The sequence below is a fragment of the Coptis chinensis genome, chromosome 6 (assembly GCF_015680905.1).
Source record: "Coptis chinensis isolate HL-2020 chromosome 6, ASM1568090v1, whole genome shotgun sequence".
Lineage (NCBI taxonomy): Eukaryota > Viridiplantae > Streptophyta > Magnoliopsida > Ranunculales > Ranunculaceae > Coptis > Coptis chinensis.
Window position 1 is genome coordinate 11,191,987 of NC_141461.1, and position 19,027 is coordinate 11,211,013.

At 38.3% G+C, this 19,027-nt stretch overlaps 1 pseudogene across 1 annotated transcript; it reads right to left on the reverse strand.

Annotated features, from left to right (window-relative positions):
• Positions 1–726: 726 nt before the first annotated feature.
• On the reverse strand, positions 727–11,423 carry LOC147491421 (cysteine protease RD19A-like; annotated as a pseudogene). Its single transcript, XR_015199415.1, has 4 exons — positions 11,372–11,423; positions 1,915–1,979; positions 1,269–1,512; positions 727–1,178 (listed from the first exon to the last, which is right to left on the reverse strand). The product of XR_015199415.1 is annotated as a cysteine protease RD19A-like (transcript).
• Positions 11,424–19,027: the final 7,604 nt, after the last annotated feature.

Here is a 19,027-nt window from a genome sequence, read left to right on the forward strand (position 1 = left end):
TCCACTATACACATTTTTTCTAGTTTCACAATCTACCTGGTTTATACCATACTCATTAGTTGTGGCCCCAATTCATAAAATGGACTGGACCAAACACTAAGACCTGGTATACATGGTCCTATTCCTTCTACAGGTTAGGCAATTCATGCTGCCAAACAGGGCCGAAGGCCTTTCCCACACAAAAACCCTTTGGCTGCGCAAACCTCAAGAAAAACAAATCTTTTCGTATTCCCACAAATGCAATGATAACTCGCCCACAAACCGCAGTGATTTTGGGCCTACGAATCTAGCCTAATAGTTCCCGCACATTTTTCAAAAGCCAATTAAACCAACCAGCTGTCCGACACGTGTTTTAAAGATTTATTTTACCCTTCATTTTTTCACACCACAACTGTCCAAAGAACGAATAAAATAAAAGGGGCTGTGTAAGTACCTTATGTTCTGCATTACAGTACACGTGTCCACACACCAGGTCGTACCAATCCATTAACTCATACCTATCTATCAGAACGTACCAACGACCCAAACCTAGGTCATCCCTAGCATCAGTCACAACCATTTATGGAAGCAAATCAACTAAAAGCACTCGAGCTCACCAACCTTAACAATCAAGGAGACAATTACTTTGCAACATCAGAATAATAACGAATCATCAAGATAGCACACAAGATGGATCTACACTTCATAATGGCCTAGAGAAAATAAGGAAAGTCAGCTCAAACATCTATAAGTAGAGAGAGATGAACTATATAAGGCTTGATTCAAGTTTATCCCAAGAAACTTGATACGTAGGCAACTCTTATCCCAAGAAAAGTGCAGCCATTCCCTATCAAACAAATCATCAGGAACACAAAGATCATGCATCTATAGATCTTTAGCTGATAACTTCATAATTTATTTAGGAGTGAGCTGAACAGCAGCCACGGTTCAGACCATAGAGTCCACACCACACACATCGGGCCCCCTGCATATCTTGTAGAAACCATCCTCTCCCCAGTTTTATCCCCAAGAATTCTTCAGGACCCAGTATGGTTTCTCCTTTAGCCTAATGGGAGCAAAGCCAGCTGAGCCGAATCCCACCAGCAATATTGCATGATCCAACCTCCTCTTAGAACATATGTATGGACTTGAGACTCCCCGCTTCTTTGTGTTTGCATGTAAAAGCGCATTGATACCCACTGCAATCAAGCATATCACCAAGTTATTAATCCATAGAGCAATATCGAAAATGAATGAGAAAAAAGACACCGCGTAATTGGCTAACAAACCCGCAAGAGGACAATTTTTCACTAGATTTGCAGCTATTTGCTCTTCATCAATGGAGATAACACTAAAGTTAGATACAGATGCGGCAATCTTGGTCTTATCAAATTTGCATTTACCATCTTTCCCTGTATAAGGATAGTCTTCCTCTTGTTGAAGTCTACTAGCTTTGAGTGTATACTCAAGTGCGCTATTCATTAGGCCACCATTGCACCCTGTATCACATGAACTCGCTTCTTCCGTATCACACTGCAACAGTAAATTCCAAACTTGACCTTACTATCACTTCATCCAAAGAAAATGAAACTACTCAGGGCTAGGTGAAAAGCAACAAAACAATATGCAAAGCGTGTATTTCACCAAATTACAGTCATATACTAAAATTGTGCTAACACAGTTGAGCTTAATAGATCGAACTTCAGATGTTCCCTAACATGACACGTTAAACAGTAGTAAAACCACTAACATGACACGTTTACATGTGTTGTTTTCAGTTTATCTATGTATCTTGTCCTTAAAGTGTGTTACATTTGAATTGAATAGCATCATGTAAAGCATAAAATGTGAGTTGCATTTGATGTTCATCCGGATGTTGCTCTGAGTCATTCTTGTAGTAACAGATCAATGATCTAGCTAGTGTAATTCACGTACCTCATGCTGATAGCAGAAGTAATCGTGTAGCTGACCATAGCTCCCCACAAATTTAAATTTGCTCGCTTACTGAAACGCAATTACATTCTTAGGACCTGTAATAACATGAATTTAGTAATTATTATTAGAAAATTATATACAAGGGGAGAAGAGATGAAAAGAAATCGAGGAACGAACCTCTTAAAGGAGACGAGGAGAGAGAGTGAGGGTTTTCAATTATTTTCCTATTTCGCAAGTTTGTTGGAGGATGCGAGATGGATGGAGAAGCATATATGCCAGATTCGTTGTTTGATTTTGTGTCAGAGGTGTTGAATTTGCATTTGGAGCAAATTGGGGAGAGAAAAGGAGAGAGAAAACCCTTCGTAAGATTATCGATTTTGATATTGAGCTGTTTTGATTTTCAGAACTCTAAAAATATCCAAGGGCTGAGAATAGACTATATCGAAACAGATCGGTGGATTGGATCGACTGTGCCTAGAATGTGGCTACAGTGGATTGGATCGGGGCTATATATATATACAGCCCCGCTCCTAAACGACGTCCGTTTACAGACTTTACTTAAAAACCGAAATTTCAAAATATAATCTCGTGAAGGGTTTTCTCAAAACTCTCTCACTCGCTCTCTCTCTCCTATTCTCTCTCCAAACATAAACATAGAGTGACCCCTGTCTCCCCTCTGTACTCTCTCCCTCTCGTGGGGTTCCTCTTTTCTCTATTTCTCATCCTAAAATTACGATTAAAAACGAGGTTGCAAATTCGTGTGTGAAGAATAGTGGAGAGATTGAAGAGAAACAAAAAGAAAGTCATGTGGAGAAGGAGCAATAACAGAAGATTGTTTCAGAATTTATCTCCTGGTTTTTGGTTGCTGTCAACGATTACTGCAGATTCATATAATTTAGCAATGGAGTTTGGTGTTTGTTATTTTGGTTGGAACTATGAAATCTGTGAGATGATGAGTGGTTCTATTCTGTTGTCGTTGTTCGCTAATGTAATTTGGAATGCTTAGATTGATGAATTTAGAAAATAAGTGTTAGTTTCTAATACTTTTATTCTAGAAAAATGTTCTTTTGATTGTTGCTTTATTCTTGATGTGTTTCGGGGTTTACAAGGCCATACATATAAGAAAACAATTGGAGTAGATTATCTGAGAAAGAGAACACCTAAACTTCAGCACCACTTGCATTTGTTGTTTCTTAGTGGTTATTTTACAAACAATGTTACTAGTTTTATTTTAGAAAATTGCTCCTTTTTCTTCTTGTAATTTATCTCAACCCATTTTATTTGGTCCTTTTCCTTTTGGTCTTCAATGTTACTAGTACTTCTCTCAGTTTTTGTTTTCTTTGGTTTTAAGTTCATCAATGTGTGCTTCATCTTTAATGATCTGGTCAGTGGGTATTTTTTACCGGCCTATACTTGTTTCACAGTCCATTTTCAATTAATATTTTTCATGTGGTTTTGTTGTTCTCATTTTTGGAAACTTTTTATGGGTTTTTGGATTTAATATATACTTATGTTTGAGTAATTAAAAATGGGGTTTCTTGTTTTGTCATGATTAGATTTGGGTTTGCTCTTTTTTCTTGCTTTTTAACTGTTTTATATGTTTATCAAACAGATTTTGTTCTTATTATGGTCAGATCTTTCCATGAGGTTTTTGGATTCACTTTGTGCATGTGGTTATCTATGTTTAATAAAATGGCATTTTTTTGTTGTTCTCATTCTGTTCAAATCTTTCCATGGGGTTGTTAAATTCATTATCTGGCTACATTTCTTTGATAAATTTGCTTTGGTTTCTTCTGCCTTAATCTGATTTGGGTTTGTTTTGTTTGTTTGGTCTAGTGGCTAGCTAGGGCCCCTTGTTACAATCTGATTTGGGTTTGTTTAAAGATAGTAGGAACTTCAGTAGCGGCGGGGCTCTTAATTTGATGACTGATGATTGGGAAGGGAGCAGGGATACTAGTCCCTAAGCAACAACACTTTCATCACCTTCTGGTGTCTTGCACAAGACAGTTACTTCACCATCAGACAGCAGCGGTGGCAACAGTCCCACATACAAGGCTGCAACTAGAACAGAGATTGCTCTTCAATGGATGAACCACAACAAATGAGTATCTTGTTGGAAATAAGGCTGGGTCAGACCTGATACGGATAAACTCCCACCAAGATAAGGATAAACTACAGAGATAAGGATAACCACCAGGTATTGGGATGAGTGTAGGACTCTATCCTAGCCTACATTAGATGAGTATAGGACTCTATCCTTAGCTGATTTTGGATAAGTATGGGACTCTATCCTATACAATTTTGAGGAGGTGGGAGAGTTCTATAAATAGACCCCCACCCCCTCACATATTGATCATCCCAAAAACAAGCAAAGCTCTCTCTCCCTTTAATGGTGGCCTCCAACGTTTTCTAAAGTAGAAGCTAGTTTTTCGTGGAGATTCCATAGGTGGTAACCTCCATTCCTAACCATTGTCAGTTCTTGGTTTTTGGTTCGTGAACAAAGGTTGCTTCCCGTTCGTGGTTGTAACTTGACTCTAGCTAAGTTGAGAAGAAGAAGATCTTGAGTGTGCGAAGAACATCATCTTCTCCGGTAGATCAAAGCTTGGAACTTCGAATTGAAAACTGTGACCAAGGTACGATCTTCTGTTTCTGCTGTGCTATTTTATGCATGTGATATAGCGTAATTGTACATATCGTAGGAATCATGCATGTGATATCGGTAAAAATCCTACATTGGCATCGAGCCAGGTTTTCCATGGTTTGCATGCTTTTAATTAATTTTAAATAATTAGGTTGTTTAAAATTAATTAGAAATTGCTTAATTTTTTTTTTGCAAAATAAATTATTTATGGAAAATAATTTGGCTATTTTTAATTAAAATTTTAGTGGAAATTTTTTCTAGGATTTTTTTTTCCTTAGAAATTTTTACATGGAAATTTATTTTATGAGATTATTTCTCTAGAAATTTTAGGATTTTTCACATGTATTTTTTCACGATTAAAAATTGACATTAGGATGTTTATTTTTACCATGCAGTAATTATTTAAATCTGGATTTTTACTATTGCATGTAAATAAAATTTAAGTAGTAGATTTTTTACATATTCTATGTTATTGATAGTCAAATGCATTGATTTTATTTAATGGCTAGAATCATGCTAGTAGATTATCATGATCATCTCATATGTAAAAATGTGGATTACTTAGATTTATTTTAAGAGATGATTCTTATTCGTAGTATCTTATTTTTGAAATTCAAACTTGATAGAATGGCACCCGATGGAAAATCTCCGTTTACCATGCTACCTAAAAAGGACTTGTTAAACGATAACAATTACGAACTTTGGTCTAGGAAAGTTAGGCTAATTCTGGCAGATAGGAAGGTCATTGATGTAATAACTGAGACAAGAGCGTAACCCCACGCGTAGAAGGATTAACACAAGCTGCTTATACTGCTGCACTTAAGAGGTACAATGAGTATACAAGCAGAGACAATGTTGCCCAAATTGCCATACTTGACACTATGAGGAATGACTTCATGATGCGGTATGATGGCCTTGGATCGGCTAAAGAGCTATGGGAAGCAGTAAAGGCGGACCTTGGGGGTACGACTACTGCACAGCTGAGGAGGCTACAAATGAGCTTTGACAAATTTATCAAGCTACCCCATACCTCTATGACACAACATTGTACGGTGATGAGGAACATGGTTGCTAAGTTAGCCCAAGCAGGACAGGTCCTGTCAAATGAACAACAAATTCAAGCTGTCATTAGGTCTTTACCTAAAACTTGGGAACAATTTCGTCTTATCTTGACGCATGATGACAGTATCACAAACTTTGCACAGGTGCAGAGGAAATGTGAGCTTGAAGAACAAAGGTGTAACGCCCGTATTTTTAAAATACGTTTTTATCTATTTAATTAATTAATTAAATTATTTTCAAAATTTGTCGGATTGGACTCGGGATACGTGGGCCTGGTTTTTGGGCCCGAGTCGGTGTTAGGTTTGGGTTTCGGACCCAAGTATATAAACACATTTTTCTAGAAAATAGGGTTCAGAGAAAAATAATATATTAAAAATGGAGGCGGAGATGAAAGCTTGTTTGCTAGAAATGGGAGCCGACGGTTCGACTACTGGAGGATTCGGCTTGGTTTTTAATACACGCGTGAGTAGTTATATTTTTACTCTATTTCGCAAAAAGCTTTATCACGGGTTTCCTCCCGTGATATCATTTTTTCGTTATTTTTCGCATCCTGTGGAATTATTGTGTATGGTTAGATGTTAGTATAGTTGAAAACGTTGGTTTTATGTAATTAATTGAAAACGTTGGTTTTGAATACGCTGGAGCTCGGAACAGGTTATTAATGGCGGTGCGAGCTCCAAAATCGTTTTACTTTTGTTGATTGTTTTGATATTGGTTGTTGATGTATGATGGACGCCGGGCATGAGGGTGGAGGGGTCGTTCTAGTTAGGCTGAAGCTCCCAAGAAAATCGTTAATGGCGTTACTGCCATTACTGGGACTTGGGGTTTATGCGTCTTTAACAATCGTTTGAACTGTTTTTGTATAAATTTGGTGGGTTGTTGATGTGGGATGGTGTGGGGTTGTCGAGTGAGGGCTGTAAGAGCTTGTAACAAGCATTAATGGCGGTCGCGATTTGTAGATCTAGATTTAGAAGAGCTTTGATGTTATGATTTTCGATTTTCGCTTTTATTAAAGTTGTAGGGGTTTTCTTGAGGAGAAAAATCGGTGGGTCAAAATGGGTTGTCGAGTGGAGATGGTGGTGGTCGGTTTTGGTGGAGGAGAGAAGCTAGAGAAGATGAACAGTAACTGTTGATCGGTCTGGGCCTTGGGCTTGGTTCTTTGGGCCGGTTTTAGTTGTGATTGGTTGGGCCTTATTTGGTTTGTTTTGGGCCGAATTTAACCTTTGGTTTTGGGCCAGATTAGATTAGTTCTTTGGGCCAAAATTTCAATGGTGGTTGGGCCGAAATTTCAGTTTTAGTTTTTGGGGCCGAAAACTTAGTTGTATTGTTGGGCCAGTTCTAATTTTTGGTAGGCATGGGCTGGTTTTCTTTCATTTGTTTCTATGGGCCAGTTTCATTTGTTTTGATTGGGCCGGTTTCAGTTCAAGTTTTTGGGCCTGGGTCGGTTTCTCTGGAGGCTTGGGCCTTAGCTTGTTTAGTTGTTGGGCCGGTTTGGTTTTAAGTTTTGGGCCCGATTTTGGTTGTTTTGTTTGGGCTAGTTTCTTTTGGTTTTGTTTGGGCCCGGATTCTATTTTAAGTTGTTGGGCTCGGTTTAGATTAAGTGGTTGGGCCAAAATCTAACTAGTTTTCTTGGACTAGTTTAATTTAAAGATTTTCAGGCCGAATCCAATTATGTTTCGGGCCAGTTCAGTATAAGTTTTTGGGCCTAAACACTAGTTAGTTATTGGGCCGGATTAATCCGTTGTTTCGGACCAGTTCCATATTAATTTGTGGACCAGAGTTGATATATAAGGTTTGGGCTTGGCCAGTTGGGTCCGAACCTTTACCTTGGTTATGAGCCCATGAACCATGGACCTTTGCCCTTAGCCATGAACCATGGCTATGACCCTGAACCTGTCGAACACGGAAACGACAGTTTGACTTTGACCATGCCAGTTTGACTTTGACCATAACGTGTTGACTTTGACAGTTGACCATTGACTTTGACCATTGACCGTTTTGACCGTTGACTGTGGAATGTTGACTGTTTTCCAGTTTTTCACATATTTGATTATATGGACTAATATAGTAATAAAATATTGTCGGACATTATATAACGTTGTTTGTCATTATCTAATTATGATTTGACGTGAGTAGTGTGTAAAACATATATATGTTGGGATATATATATTAAATGGAATAGTTTTGGAGACATAAATGTATAAATACTCCATTATTATATATGTGAGATGCTACTATGAGGTAGCATAGTATTGATGAATATTTGCCCACCTGAGTGTGGTGTAGTCAATAATATATTGTACGTGAAAGTATGAAAATAGTTATGAGATATATTGAGATATTTCTATATATTGTGGCTTAGTGCAATAAGGCAATTGACCTCACGACGCGATATAGTGGATTTATTATGAGTCATTAATGTATGACACTTGAATAAATTACGAACGAAAATCCTAGAACCTAGCTACCACAACTCATGTGATTGACCTTCCCGGCGTTTGCTTAATCCAATGGCCTTCGGCGTCCCTTCCGGCGTTTCAAAAGTTGAATGGCCCTCCCGGCGAGTTTAATAGTGGCTTGATTATTCCGTTCGCAAAATAGAACGATGATGCGCAATATTTTATGCCGAATAGTGGCATTACTTACATAATTGCTTCCGTGTGAGGATTTACGGTGTCGCGGCATCATCCCGCCGGTGGTTACGCATCGGAGTGGTTCATTATGTAAGGGGAGGCATGTGGATGTACATGTTCGGCGTTGGGTAGCGATTGTGGTAGCCAGAAACTAGGTAAGACATAGATCTGACGTGAATTTTAGGGACACGAAAGAAAGCCCGAAATAATCTAATTATGGTAATATGCTTGGTTGGTTATTTGTTTAGTTAGAACCTAAGCCTCGATGGAGGAACTACATGCCTTATTTATGATGCGATAGTTGGTTGTGTGGTTAGTGGGAAGTTAAAGGCCTCGATGGAGGAACTACCGCCTTTAATTATTGTACTTGAGTATGTCATATTAGTCGTTGAAAGTTAAAAGCGCCGATGGAGGAACTAACTGCCGTATGGATTATGTATATATTTGTATAAGTATATGTTGTTTTTTTAGCTACTCACACCAAAGATTTTATAATGTCAATCTGACCCGATTTGCATGTTTGCTTTATCGGGGTGTGTTCATTCAATGAACATAGTTGATAAGTTTTAGCCAGGTTTAGTGTTGAAGAAGAAAAGTGGTTCTTTGCTTGTGGTTTTGCGTTAGCGTTAGCATCTCGTGGATTTGTTTTGTTTTCCTTGAGGTGATATAGAATTTCAGTCTAGACAATGTTTTTGTATTTTCATTTGTAAATTTTATTAAAGAGTTATTGAAAGAAGAGTTGTAACCTAATCTTATTTGTGAATCTTTGTCATGAAGAAGACTTTTGTTTAAGTTAAAATTTTTATTGGTTTTTATTATCCGCATATTTAAACTGTTTATGGGTTTTTGGGAGTTGAGAGTGCGTCACACCTCGGAGATCGAAGAGTCGGGAACAAATAATGTTTTTCCGAATTCTGTCGAAATTCGGGTGTGACAAAAGGCTTCTCAATGAAAAGCCTGTTGTTCAAACTAAAGCAAATGTTGTCAACTCCAAAAAGAGGAAGGCTCCTTGGAACAAGAAAAGTGGAAAAGGGAAAGGCAAGGAAAAGGCCAAGCCTGACCTACAGCAAAAGAAACCTAGGAAGTCGATAGACATGACTAGTGTTGAATGCTTCCGTTATCAGATGGGAACACTAGTAGAAAAAAGGCTTTTTGTGACTGTTTTAAAATGGTATTTGTGACTGTTCTGTTTGAAACGGTCACAAATGGCATAAAAGGGTTTTTGTGACTGTTTTAAAAGTTTTTAGTGACGCGTGCGTTTTGAAAACGGTCACAAATGGTTTTTTTTTTAAAGAAGGTGTATATGTGTGGAGAACTATTTGTGACTATTTCACTAAAATAGTTACGTGATTATCGACTCTTAAGTGACCGTTTGACCCATTATATGACCTAGGTAGTTTTTGGTCTACGCCCACAGCTCCACTAAAAACAAAAAAACACGACACACCCACGTAACCACGTTCGCTCAACTCCCGCTTTAGTTGAATTGAAACTCTTCAAATTCTGTAATCATACAAACACGAAAAACAGAAACACTTTCGCGAGCTTCGTTCCTTCAAACACTTTCGCGAGCTTCGTTCCTTCAAACTCAAAGTCTAAACACACTTCGCGACTCTATCTTCACTCTCTCAACCTAAATCAATTCCTCACGACTCTCTCTTTACTCATTCTCCATCTAAAATTTATTACCTCTCCAAAATTCAGTTCGGTAATTGAAGACAGACAAGGTTAGTTCTTTATCTCTATTCGATTTTGAATTTGTTGCAGTAAAAAGTTTTGGTTTTTGAGTTCTATACCAATATATTTTTTGGAACAGGGGAATTTCAATTGATTGTGATTAGGATTTCTACGTGTTCACAGCTCTCTCAAACAACAATATCCAGTTAAATCAAGTAAGGTATGGGTTTTCATTTGATTTGGATTTTTTTTTTACAATTTGTGCTTTATTCCTGATTTGAGGTGGTCGTTAGTGTTTTTTTTTTTGGTTTATGAAACGAAGGTTTACTTTAGGGGCTATAAACGAAGGTTTACTTTAGGGGCTATAAACGAAGGTTTCACAAATGGTTATCTAACATGATTTTTTGTTTTTTAATTTTAAACTAGACTATATTTTTCAGTTAACTCTATTTTCGTATTTGCTTGTTTGTCGACGATAAGGACTTATCGTATTTTGTTTTGGTAGCCTGAGATGGACAAGTCATGGATGTCGAGAGATATATTTTCTACTGAATATGTAGAAGGCGTTAATCAGTTTCTTACATTTGCTTTTGATAATGCAAAACGTAAGAATTGTATACCCCCATCCATGCATTGAATGTGGGAATATGTACCAATTTGATATAGTGGAGGTGGGGCGCCATCCGAGAACGAAAAGGATTGAACAAACGTATTGCACATGGGTATGGCATGGGGAAGATGCTCCAAAGGAGTCGATCGAAAGTAGGGAGTCGAGGAAGGTTTTGATGAGGGTGGACTAGATGAGGCCGCAAACATCGCAAAAATGTTTGAGGCCACTCGGAGACTTTCATGGGGAACCCGAAAAAACTTTGTGAACCGATTGAAGAAGCCGATTTACCTTTTTGTACGACGGGTGTAAAAAAATACACCAAGTTATCATCTCTCGTTAAGCTTTTCAATGTGAAGGCAATGAGTGGGTGGTCCGATAAAAGCTTCTATGGTGTTGGCTCTGTTTAAGGATATGCTCCCAGATTGCAATGAGCTGCCTTTGACCATGAGAGAGGCGAAGGAAACTTTGTCCGCTTTTGGAATAAAGCATGAGAAGATTCACGCATGTCCCAATGATTGTATTCTCTATAGAGGTTTAATAAACAAGGATAAAACTACTTGTCCTACATGTGGAGCCGTCAAGGTATAAGGTGAAAAGAATAATCCCCACCAAAATTATAGTGTTCCAAAGAAAAGTACTATGGTATTTCCTAATAATCCCTAGACTTAAAAAATGTTTCAATCTGTTGAAACGGCTAAGAATTTGGTATGGCATGCGAATGAAAGAGAGGTAGTTGATGGTCAAATGAGTCACCCAAATTGATTCCCAAACATGGAGACACGCCGATCAATCTTGGCCGAGTTTGCGGTGATTCGAGAAGTCTTCGGTTTGCACTTTCAACCGATGGCTTTAATCCACACAGTTCTCTTAGCTTAGCAGCAGACATAGTTGTTGGCCCGCTATATTGGCGACTTACAACCTGCCACCATGGTCGCGTGCATGAAGAGAAAGTTCTTAATGTTAACGCTTGTTGATATCAGTCCGCACCAACCCGGTAACAACATTGATGTTTATCTTGCACCTTTGATTGAAGATCTTCGCTTGTTATGGCAGCCCGGTGTTGAGGTATATGATGCCTATAAGCAAGAATCCTTTATACTTAGGGCTGTGCTATTGTGGACAATCGCTGATTTTCCGCCTTTGGAAACTTAGCTTGGTTTATCTTGTCGAGGGTATCTTGCTTGTCCAAGATCGGGGAAAATACAGATTCTATTAGATTGAAACACGGCAAGAAGAATGTATACCAGGCACGGAGATGGCTTCCAAAACCATCCGTGACGAAAAAGGAGAAAAGACCATTTAATGGTAAGCAAGAGCTGCGATCAAGTCCAGAATCATTGAATGGGGTGCAAATCTTCACAAAAGTTGAGCATTTCAAAAACTCATGGGGAAAGCCACCAAAAAGTGCTAGAAAGTCAAAAAAATCAAAGGAGAAGGCGCGAATTAGGTCCAAAGGTTCAAAGAAAAGAAAAAGGGGAAAGGAGCAAATAAGTTCTAAGGATACTGAAACACCAAAGCGGAGGAAAACTGATGGTGTACACAAAAATCATGAGGAAGGTCGCTGGAAAAAGAGATCTATATTTTTTGAGTTGCCTTACTGGAGACATTTGCTTTTGAGACATAACTTGGATGTCATGCATATTGAGAAAAATGTGTGTGATAGCATCATTGGGACTTTGCTTAATATTCCATTGAAAACAAAGGATTCACTTCAAAGCCGACTTGACCTTGTAGAGATGCACTTAAGGGAAGAACTAGCACCGAGAGAAGAGAGGGACAAGATTCTACCTACCGCCAAAGATGTTATACATTATCTAGAGAAGAGAAAGAGGAAGTTTGCAACACAATCGCTTGAACCGAAGGTCCCGGATGGATATTGTTCTAATTTCAAATCTTGTGTTTCAAATGAAAGATTTGAAATTATATGGTCTTAAATCTCATGATTGCCACCGACTAATGCAACAACTTCTTCCCCGTGGCGATACGATCGGTGTTGCCAAAGCATGTGAGGTATACCATTATTCGGTTATGCTTATTCTTTAATGCTCTTTGCACAAAAATAGTGGATGTGTCGAAATTGGATAATATTCGAAAGATTTGGTGGTAACTTTGTGTTTGTTAGAAAAGTTTTTCCCACCATCATTCTTCGACATCATGGTGCATTTGATGTTCATCTTGTAAGGGAGGTCGAGAGCTATGTGGTCCAGTTTTTTCGATGGATGTATCCCTTTGAGAGGTAAGTGAATGATTTTTTTTAATTTATTTATTAAATGTCTCACAATGCACGTATCAAAGGTTTAAAGCTTTAAAAAACTTTCTAGGTACATGATGGTGTTAAAGGGATATGTTAGGAATCTAAACCGCCCGTAAGGATGTATGGCGGAGAATTATATTGCGTAAGAAGCCGCTGAGTTTTGTGCTTTGAATTCTTGAGTGAAGTAGATGCAATTGGAGTTCCTTCCACAAGAAACATGATGCATAAATGATTTGGAAGATGGAGATACAATTTGCGATGGAAGACCGATTGGGGGTTCGTGATGTTGTTGAAGTTGATGAGAAGTCTTGGCAACAAGCACATCTTTATGTGTTGGAAAACATGAAAGAAGTTCAACCTTATATCAAGTAAGTAGATAAACGCACAATAGTTCAATTTAACTAGATGTTTATCTCCAACGTTTCCATAAGGGAGCTGGTAGTTAATACTTGTATTCTTTTAATTATTAACATAAAAGGGAGCATATGGACTACCTAAGGCTTCAAAATCATCGCAAGGGTGTAAAATGGATAAAAGCTGAGCATAATCGCACCTTTATTAATTGGCTTCGCCAAAAGGTATGTTTTGTTAACACTCTATTGTTACTTAAAAAATTAAAACACTGTTCTTAATATTGTTTGAGAACCGTGTTGAGGAAGAGCAAGACATACCAAATAACAAAGTCTCCAAACGCTGCAGTTTTGGCCATGGGACCTAGTCTAGATGTCTTTGAAATATTCGGATATGAAGTTAAGGGTTTTCGCTATCACACAAAGGACCGAGAAGCTAAACTAGTCAACCAAAACGAGTGGAGTCGGTGTAGTGGCCTCAAAGAATGCAGATTTCTAGTGCCAAGGACAAGAATCCTGTAATTTCGATATGTGCTTTTATGGTGTGCTTATGAAGTATGGGTGTTGGATTACTTGACCTTCGAGATTCCTATTTTCAAGTGTGATTGGGTTGGCAACAAAGAGAGGCATTAAGGTTGATGAATTGGGTTTCACATCTGTGCAACTTGGTAAAGTTGGCCACAAGTTCGACCCTTTTATTTTAGCGTCCCAAGCCAAGCAAGTTTTTTATGTGAGTGACCAACTAAATATGGGATGGTCAGTTGTCCTTGCAACTCCTGAAAGAGACTATCGCAATAAGAACGATGATGCTGGGTTCGATGATGATTCCATTACAGACAAGGCGCTGCCAACTATTGACTCCTTTGATTTAGCTAATGAATTGCCATTGCCTTATGCTCGTGAAAATTGTGAAGGGATTTGGGTCGAGCCCGAATGAGTTTTTCTTTAAGTTAAATAAGACTTCTTACTAGTCATTATGGGACTTTTCTTTTCTTTTTCTTATTTTTTTTGTTGTTTTTTTATCAGGTTTTAAGAATGTTTCAAGTTTTGTGTTAAACTTACAAAATTAAACCGAGATGACTAGTCTTTCATTACATTTGCATGTTTACATTTCTAAACAATTAAAGACCTACTTGGTGGAAGCTTTATATATATATATATATATATATATATATATATATATATATATATATATATATATATATATATATATATTGACAAACCTTGCAAAACAAAATGGTCTTTACAGTACACTCATGGATCCGTAAGAGCATTGAAATCACAAGAGTATTCAAATTCAAGAGAATTCAGACTTCGGAAGATGGCTCGGAAGATCATTCAACTCCAAAGATGGTTCACAAGGGCATTCAAACTCGAAGATGGCTTTGAAGACCATTCGCACTCGTGAGAAGCGGTTGGGCTCAAAAAGATATGGAAGTTGACGAGGCAAAGAGCAAAAGGTTCAAGCAAAAAAGGAAAGTCGGAAAGAGCGCAAAGTGTGTAAAAATAAAAAATTGAAAAAGGGTGAATATCAAGGAGTTGTTTATAATGAATCACGGGCAACCAATTGGTCAAGGTGGAACCGACATCGGTAGTTATGGAGGCTACTTGGTGAGGGCAAGAGTAAGGATTACAATAACTAATTGGAAAGATGTATCACCAACATTGAAGAAAAATTTGTGGATCTCTTTGAAGGTACATTAATCTAATGCTTTATAAGCTAATTTCATTTTGTTTACATGATTAACTAATATGCTACCTACAAATAGGAAAAATTTAAGTTGGACACAAAATGAAAGATCTATTCATACAAGTCGCGATGGGCAGGTTGTGGAAAGCATTCAAGTCTCGCCTTACTAGACGGTACATCTTACCTTTTAAGAATAAACCAAGAGACTCAAGAAAATACCAAAGTTGTATAGAAAAGTAATCACCAAGAAGATTGGGATACTTTTGTAAAAAGTAGACTTACACCTGAATTTCTGGTGCGTATTTCTCTTAATTTTATTTTGCTTTTGTTTGTACATGCATGCAAGCTATTGTTTTTTACCGCCTTAGTTTTTGAAAGTCCTAAAGAGGCTAGTATCCATGTCTTGGTGGATTCCAAGCAAAGAGGTCGTGCCTAGGGAGGTTGGACTTGTGGCGTAAGGCCAAGTTTAGTTTGAGTGGATTTTGTTGATTTGTGGTTTCCTTTTTTTTAGATTCCAAGTAGGGTTGATTATACAAGAGAGCTTGCGAGAATTTATCTTGTAAGATTCTAGGTGGATTCCTTTGCATCATCTGTTCTTGGTTGCATGTCATCCTTAGTCATTGTAGTCTCCCTTCCGAAGTTATCGGTTGGCATGACTAAGTGTTTAAACCTCGTTATCTCCATACTGCAAATGAAGAAAGTTCGCTTTATCTCTATGCTTCTACTTTAGATTTGTCATTTGGTTTCGGTTCGCCTTCATTGCTGCTGCCGCCTTTGTATTCCTTTGTCGAGTTTCTCTGCTGCCACCCTTTGTATTCACGCCAAGTCCGCCATTGTTTAATCATGCTTACCGAAGTTCAAGGGTCGCTGACCAAATTGTGTGCGAGAATGTGACAAAATGATATTCGCCTATATTTATAATAACTAAATCTATGTCTAGATGATTAGAATTCTGTGGGAGTTTGTATTCACACTATACTAGGAAGTATACCCGTAAGGCGGAAGCATCATTAGATGTTTTGGTCGATTGAGATTGTCATCCCTTATGGTCATTGTGTTTGATTTGTTTAGAACTTTCGTGTGTTTGTTCTAAAAGTCGTTGTCTCTTCCTCGTGTTGCCACCATGACTCAACTCTTTTTACGCAGCCTAGCTTCAACGGTCGACCGATTTTCAAAAAAGTTAAAATAGGGAGTATTGAAACTTGTGTAAGTGGAGAACTCAAAACGAAATACCCAACGATATTTGCCACCTTTTTTCTTGTTTTACATGGATGGAGACTAATAACATCGGCAATCGATATTTTCTCGTGTTTGTTTGCGGTGAATTTTTTGGTTGAATACTTGAATAGGGGTTACTACTAGTGCATGAAAATATGAGGCCAAAATGAAATGGTCGACTAGCAGATGGGTTTCATAAGTGCTTGAAATTTGATATAGGTCAAGGTTAATTATGATCATCTCTAGAGATAGACTCTTAGACACTAGGGGAGTTAACCCTTTTTTTATGCTTTGTAAGTATAAATTCATTTAAAAATGAAAGTGAAATGTACATTGAGTACAAAGAGATTAGCGGGTCAATGCACCTCGCTAGGATTCAAGCTAAACCGCATCTACTACTATTTATATCTATAGGGTAGGATACAATTAATCAAATCTAAAAAGCCTATCAAAAGGTGCTTCCTATACGCAACCAACCATGTAGGTCCGCCATTTGTCGAGGGTAGCTTCATTCGGTTGTAGAGATGCTCCCCGCCTTTAGCCAAAGCATCAAAGATCAAGTTTCCCTCCCTCCAAATGGTAGTGTTGTTTTATCTTTTTTATATGGTTTCGACAATACATTGAATTACTACCCAAGAGAACAACATCGGTGTACTTCCGTGCCGAACTCTCGCTTTCGACGCCAGAGACGAGGTAATCTAGATCGACTTGTCTACCCTTGCATTAGTGTTCTCGCCAAGAAGCTTAGGCCTTACTTCTACGCACACACGATCAGAATAATTACAAAGTCTTCTGGGCTTAACATGGCTCGGGAGCTCGACATCTCCAGTCTAACTGTCTTCAGTGACTCCCAGCTCATTGTCAACAAACTTGGGGGTAGGTACAAGGATGAGCGAATGGCTACCCACCTTGACCAGATTAAGGGGCTCTATACCCACTTCCAACAGTTCAGGATATTCCAGCTTCCCCAACTTGACAATAGGCACCCCGATGCCTTTGCCTACGTGGCCTCCATGTTGTGAACTAATGAAGCTCGGAGTATCCCCAATATAAGGAGCTACCCAAAGATCGGGCCTCCAGAGGGTCGATCAGGGCCCCCATTCGCCTAAGCGAAGAAAGGATGGACCCCCGGCGATACCTTCTTGACGGTACTCTTTCCCTCTATCTTCATATTTGTCATTCTTGGTCCCGGCCCCCCTGCTCGATCGGGGAAAGAGTACCAAGACTGAGGGAATACTTGAGTATCACATCGTCCCCACCCCACTCCAAACCAAAACAATCTAGCTACTAGAAGCGACCTAGCTACTAGAGGAAGGGAACTCAAAACTAGCTACTAGGGGACGAGAGAACAAGAAAGCTATCGTCCGCATTCACGCTAGGGTCATTATGCTTGTTCTCTTTATTTGCTATATACCGCATTCACGATCTCACTATGCTATTACCTTGAGGTTTTCTCGATGTCCGCTAGATATTGAGGTTTTCCGAGTGTATAACCCATCCGCCATTTTACAATCCCATATCGAATTGTTCCTATAGATGTATCGAAGTTATCTTCTTGAGTTAATCACTTTAAGGGCCTATAGGAATGTTTTTCTCATTCAAAACTACTTCCAAATAAAGTATTATTTCAAGAAATGGTATAAAATGCGGCTCTAGTACATAACACGATTTATTTTTATTTTTTAATTTGTAAGAATCTTAGCCATGAATCTGCAATCTGTGGCAAAAGAAAGAAGTTTAACCAATCGAACAGTAGGGATGAGTATTGCTAATCGCGTGGAGAAAAAGGTAAGTAAATGTATATAGCATTCCTCTAATTTGTTATTTGATATGTAATATAGCATTCCTTTAATTTGTTATTATTTATGTAATATTGCATTCCTCTAATTTGTTATTATTTGTTGTGCTATATACTTCAAAACGAGACAAGAGGAGGGCATCATTTATTGGAAAGGACAGGTCTTATGGGTGGCAACTTTCCTCCAAGGCAAAGATGGTAACTATGCAAATGATGCTACCAAGGAAGTTGCGAGAGAATAGCACGTTTCATCCTAGTATACTTCCTAGTATAGTGTGAATGTTATATTAATAGTAATAATAAGGTTACAATATAGAGGCAAGAGAAAGGTGCCACATTGACCAAGGTGATGATTTGCTTCTCTTGTTTTACTTTCTATATTTGATCATGTTGCTTAGCTTATCATACTAAGGGGCAGTTCTTGAATGGTACATGGAAAATTTTAAGAATATAAGTTACCCACTTGCACTCCTTTTCATGCTGCCCCCCATGCACGCGTGCACAACTAGAATGGATATACAGGGGTGGGGGAGGGTTCAAAATCACTTCAAGATGGGTGTCATAAAACTCCTTTTATTTTGAGAAACATTTGTGTTATTATTAAGTCCACTGTATGAATCAAAGTTCAACCGAGAGGGTGACAACACTTTTGAGAAACTTTTGATGGGTTGCTCGAGATACTTGCTTAGAAACAATAAACAAGGTGTAGATTATGGTTGTGACCAACCCTCTTATTAATTCAAATCTTGCACTATTTTTCTCGCTTCGTGGTTTTGGGTGATCGATAAGTCTACATCCACACTCATTATCTTGTAGGATGATTATCAAACGCAGTCAAGGAAGGAACTTTAGAGGTTGAGGGTACTAAAGACGCATCGACTCGGCATTGGTACTACTCGAACACGGTGGTCGGTGTTAGAGGCGTAGGAGATGGAGTCACCCCCACACGCACTTTAAGCCCTAATAAAGCGTGGATCTAAGAAACATGTGCGTGCATTGGAGTCGAAGCTCATGAGGAAGAGGAAAAAAAGAAAAAGGAAGAAGAAAAAAAAGAAAAAAAAGGCGTAAGAAAAGGGAAAGGAAGAACGGAAAAAAAGAAAAAGAATTGAAGAATAAATACAAGGAGTTAGAAGCAAAATTTAATGATTGTCTCACTTCTCCTGCGTCGGAAAAAATTGCT